Source organism: Triturus cristatus, chromosome 3_2 (genome assembly GCF_964204655.1).
Source record: "Triturus cristatus chromosome 3_2, aTriCri1.1, whole genome shotgun sequence".
Taxonomy (NCBI): domain Eukaryota; kingdom Metazoa; phylum Chordata; class Amphibia; order Caudata; family Salamandridae; genus Triturus; species Triturus cristatus.
The window spans coordinates 1201155857-1201161856 of record NC_140584.1 but is presented as its reverse complement, the minus strand read 5'-3'; positions in this window follow the sequence as shown (position 1 = coordinate 1201161856).

The following is a 6000-nucleotide window of genomic DNA, read 5'->3' as shown; positions in this document are numbered from 1 at the left end:
TTTTGGTTTCCCAAAAAAGGTCTTGGGTGTCTTACTGGTGGTTGTAAGTGGCACTGCCTTCTTCTCACTGGCAACTTTGAGTTTCTTGGTACTGGTACCTTTCTTCAGGGCCTTCTTGAAGATGTCAGTTAGCATGCAGCGGCACTTGTCTTAGATTCATAAGATGAAGAGATGTCTGTGATCACAAATCACGTGACGCAGTGCTCAGCGTTACAACAAACAAATGATGGACGGAATGCTGACAATGCAGACATTCTCCCCCAGTCAAGAGATCTGGGTTAAATCCATCGTTCTTTTGCCCACTACACCACCCCAGTTTAGACATGGTCATATGCAAATCAGTCTTGACCCTGTGCCTCATGGGAACAGTCCAGCCCGAACTGCCAGGCCATGTCTTCCCTGGACCGGAATCAAGCATCCTAGGACCGGTTTCTGGCTATCAGCCGTCATCAGCCAGGATAGCTTGACTCCAGTGGCGTAGTGAGCACGGGTCCCACGTCTGGGAATACCCATCCCACTTAGGGCGAAAAGCGTTACAACAAACAAATGATGGACGGAATGCTGACAATGCAGACATTCTCCCCCAGTCAAGAGATCTGGGTTAAATCCATCGTTCTTTTGCCCACTACACCAACCCAGTTTAGACATGGTCATATGCAAATCAGTCTTGACCCTGTGCCTCATGGGAACAGTCCAGCCCGAACTGCCAAGCCATGTCTTCCCTGGACTGGAATCAAGCATCCTAGGACCGGTTTCTGGCTATCAGCCGTCATCAGCCAGGATAGCTTGACTCCAGTGGCGTAGTGAGCACGGGTCCCACGTCTGGGAATACCTATCCCACTTAGGGCGAGAAGCGTTACAACAAACAAATGATGGACGGAATGCTGACAATGCAGACATTCTCCCCCAGTCAAGAGATCTGGGTTAAATCCATCGTTCTTTTGCCCACTACACCACCCCAGTTTAGACATGGTCATATGCAAATCAGTCTTGACCCTGTGCCTCATGGGAACAGTCCAGCCCGAACTGCTAAGCCATGTCTTCCCTGGACCGGAATCAAGCATCCTAGGACCGGTTTCTGGCTATCAGCCGTCATCAGCCAGGATAGCTTGACTCCAGTGGCGTAGTGAGCACGGGTCCCACGTCTGGGAATACCCATCCCACTTAGGGCGAAAAGCGTTACAACAAACAAATGATGGACGGAATGCTGACAATGCAGACATTCTCCCCCAGTCAAGAGATCTGGGTTAAATCCATCGTTCTTTTGCCCACTACACCACCCCAGTTTAGACATGGTCATATGCAAATCAGTCTTGACCCTGTGCCTCATGGGAACAGTCCAGCCCGAACTGCCAAGCCATGTCTTCCCTGGACCGGAATCAAGCATCCTAGGAACGGTTTCTGGCTATCAGCCGTCATCAGCCAGGATAGCTTGACTCCAGTGGCGTAGTGAGCACGGGTCCCACGTCTGGGAATACCCATCCCACTTAGGGCGAAAAGCGTTACAACAAACAAATGATGGACGGAATGCTGACAATGCAGACATTCTCCCCCAGTCAAGAGATCTGGGTTAAATCCATCGTTCTTTTGCCCACTACACCACCCCAGTTTAGACATGGTCATATGCAAATCAGTCTTGACCCTGTGCCTCATGGGAACAGTCCAGCCCGAACTGCCAAGCCATGTCTTCCCTGGACCGGAATCAAGCATCCTAGGACCGGTTTCTGGCTATCAGCCGTCATCAGCCAGGATAGCTTGACTCCAGTGGCGTAGTGAGCACGGGTCCCACGTCTGGGAATACCCATCCCACTTAGGGCGAAAAGCGTTACAACAAACAAATGATGGACGGAATGCTGACAATGCAGACATTCTCCCCCAGTCAAGAGATCTGGGTTAAATCCATCGTTCTTTTGCCCACTACACCACCCCAGTTTAGACATGGTCATATGCAAATCAGTCTTGACCCTGTGCCTCATGGGAACAGTCCAGCCCGAACTACCAAGCCATGTCTTCCCTGGACCGGAATCAAGCATCCTAGGACCGGTTTCTGGCTATCAGCCGTCATCAGCCAGGATAGCTTGACTTCAGTGGCGTAGTGAGCACGGGTCCCACGTCTGGGAATACCCATCCCACTTAGGGCGAAAAGCGTTACAACAAACAAATGATGGACGGAATGCTGACAATGCAGACATTCTCCCCCAATCAAGAGATCTGGGTTAAATCCATTGTTCTTTTGCCCACTACACCACCCCAGTTTAGACATGGTCATATGCAAATCAGTCTTGACCCTGTGCCTCATGGGAACAGTCCAGCCCGAACTGCCAAGCCATGTCTTCCCTGGACCGGAATCAAGCATCCTAGGACCGGTTTCTGGCTATCAGCCGTCATCAGCCAGGATAGCTTGACTCCAGTGGCATAGTGAGCACGGGTCCCACGGCTGGGAATACCCATCCCACTTAGGGCGAAAAGCGTTACAACAAACAAATGATGGACGGAATGCTGACAATGCAGACATTCTCCCCCAGTCAAGAGATCTGGGTTAAATCCATCGTTCTTTTGCCCACTACACCAACCCAGTTTAGACATGGTCATATGCAAATCAGTCTTGACCCTGTGCCTCATGGGAACAGTCCAGCCCGAACTGCCAAGCCATGTCTTCCCTGGAACGGAATCAAGCATCCTAGGACCGGTTTCTGGCTATCAGCCGTCATCAGCCAGGATAGCTTGACTCCAGTGGCGTAGTGAGCATGGGTCCCACGTCTGGGAATACCCATTCCACTTAGGGCGAAAAGCGTTACAACAAACAAATGATGGACGGAATGCTGACAATGCAGACATTCTCCCCCAGTCAAGAGATCTGGGTTAAATCCATCGTTCTTTTGCCCACTACACCACCCCAGTTTAGACATGGTCATATGCAAATCAGTCTTGACCCTGTGCCTCATGGGAACAGTCCAGCCCGAACTGCCAAGCCATGTCTTCCCTGGACCGGAATCAAGCATCCTAGGACCGGTTTCTGGCTATCAGCCGTCATCAGCCAGGATAGCTTGACTCCAGTGGCGTAGTGAGCACGGGTCCCACGTCTGGGAATACCCATCCCACTTAGGGCGAAAAGCGTTACAACAAACAAATGATGGACGGAATGCTGACAATGCAGACATTCTCCCCCAGTCAAGAGATCTGGGTTAAATCCATCGTTCTTTTGCCCACTACACCACCCCAGTTTAGACATGGTCATATGCAAATCAGTCTTGACCCTGTGCCTCATGGGAACAGTCCAGCCCGAACTGCCAAGCCATGTCTTCCCTGGACCGGAATCAAGCATCCTAGGACCGGTTTCTGGCTATCAGCCGTCATCAGCCAGGATAGCTTGACTCCAGTGGCGTAGTGAGCACGGGTCCCACGTCTGTGAATACCCATCCCACTTAGGGCGAAAAGCGTTACAACAAACAAATGATGGACGGAATGCTGACAATGCAGACATTCTCCCCCAGTCAAGAGAGCTGGGTTAAATCCATCGTTCTTTTGCCCACTACACCAGCCCAGTTTAGACATGGTCATATGCAAATCAGTCTTGACCCTGTGCCTCATGGGAACAGTCCAGCCCGAACTGCCAAGCCATGTCTTCCCTGGACCGGAATCAAGCATCCTAGGGCAGGTTTCTGGCTATCAGCCGTCATCAGCCAGGATAGCTTGACTCCAGTGGCGTAGTGAGCACGGGTCCCACGTCTGGGAATACCCATCCCACTTAGGGCAAAAAGCGTTACAACAAACAAATGATGGACGGAATGCTGACAATGCAGACATTCTCCCCCAGTCAAGAGATCTGGGTTAAATCCATCGTTCTTTTGCCCACTACCCCACCCCAGTTTAGACATGGTCATATGCAAATCAGTCTTGACCCTGTGCCTCATGGGAACAGTCCAGCCCGAACTGCCAAGCCATGTCTTCCCTGGACCGGAATCAAGCATCCTAGGACCGGTTTCTGGCTATCAGCCGTCATCAGCCAGGATAGCTTGACTCCAGTGGCGTAGTGAGCACCGGTCCCACGTCTGGGAATACCCATCCCACTTAGGGCGAAAAGCGTTACAACAAACAAATGATGGACGGAATGCTGACAATGCAGACATTCTCCCCCAGTCAAGAGATCTGGGTTAAATCCATTGTTCTTTTGCCCACTACACCACCCCAGTTTAGACATGGTTATATGCAAATCAGTCTTGACCCTCTGCCTCATGGGAACAGTCCAGCCCGAACTGCCAAGCCATGTCTTCCCTGGACCGGAATCAAGCATCCTAGGACCGGTTGCTGGCTATCAGCCGTCATCAGCCAGGATAGCTTGACTCCAGTGGCGTAGTGAGCACGGGTCCCACGTCTGGGAATACCCATCCCACTTAGGGCGAAAAGCGTTACAACAAACAAATGATGGACGGAATGCTGACAATGCAGACATTCTCCCCCAGTCAAGAGATCTGGGTTAAATCCATCGTTCTTTTGCCCACTACACCACCCCAGTTTAGACATGGCCATATGCAAATCAGTCTTGACCCTGTGCCTCATGGGAACAGTCCAGCCCGAACTGCCAAGCCATGTCTTCCCTGGACCGGAATCAAGCATCCTAGGACCGGTTTCTGGCTATCAGCCGTCATCAGCCAGGATAGCTTGACTCCAGTGGCGTAGTGAGCACGGGTTCCACGTCTGGGAATACCCATCCCACTTAGGGCGAAAAGCGTTACAACAAACAAATGATGTCCGGAATGCTGACAATGCAGACATTCTCCCCCAGTCAAGAGATCTGGGTTAAATCCATCGTTTTTTTGCCCACTACACCACCCCAGTTTAGACATGGTCATATGCAAATCAGTCTTGACCCTGTGCCTCATGGGAACAGTCCAGCCCGAACTGCCAAGCCATGTCTTCCCTGGACCGGAATCAAGCATCCTAGGACCGGTTTCTGGCTATCAGCCGTCATCAGCCAGGATAGCTTGACTCCAGTGGCGTAGTGAGCACGGGTCCCACGTCTGGGAATTCCCATCCCACTTAGGGCGAAAAGCGTTACAACAAACAAATGATGGACGGAATGCTGACAATGCAGACATTCTCCCCCAGTCAAGAGATCTGGGTTAAATCCATCGTTCTTTTGCCCACTACACCACCCCAGTTTAGACATGGTCATATGCAAATCAGTCTTGACCCTGTGCCTCATGGGAACAGTCCAGCCCGAACTGCCAAGCCATGTCTTCCCTGGACCGGAATCAAGCATCCTAGGACCGGTTTCTGGCTATCAGCCGTCATCAGCCAGGATAGCTTGACTCCAGTGGCGTAGTGAGCACGGGTCCCACGTCTGGGAATACCCATCCCACTTAGGGCGAAAAGCGTTACAACAACCAAATGATGGACGGAATGCTGACAATGCAGACATCATTTGTTTGTTGTAACGCTTTTCGCCCTAAGTGGGATGGGTATTCCCAGACGTGGGACCCGTGCTCACTACGCCACTGGAGTCAAGCTATCCTAGCTGATGACGGCTGATAGCCAGAAACCGGTCCTAGGATGCTTGATTCCGGTCCAGGGAAGACATGGCTTGGCAGTTCGGGCTGGACTGTTCCCATGAGGCATAGGGTCAAGACTGATTTGCATATGGCCATGTCTGAACTGGGGTGGCGTAGTGGGCAAAAGAACGATGGATTTAACCCAGATCTCTTGACTGGGGGAGAATGTCTGCATTGTCAGCATTCCGTCCATCATTTGTTTGTTGTAACGCTTTTCGCCCTAAGTGGGATGGGTATTCCCAGACGTGGGACCCGTGCTCACTACGCCACTGGAGTCAAGCTATCCTGGCTGATGACGGCTGATAGCCAGAAACCGGTTCTAGGATGCTTGATTCCGGTCCAGGGAAGACATGGCTTGGCAGTTCGGGCTGGACTGTTCCCATGAGGCACAGGGTCAAGACTGATTTGCATATGGCCATGTCCGAACTGGGGTGGCGTAGTGGGCAAA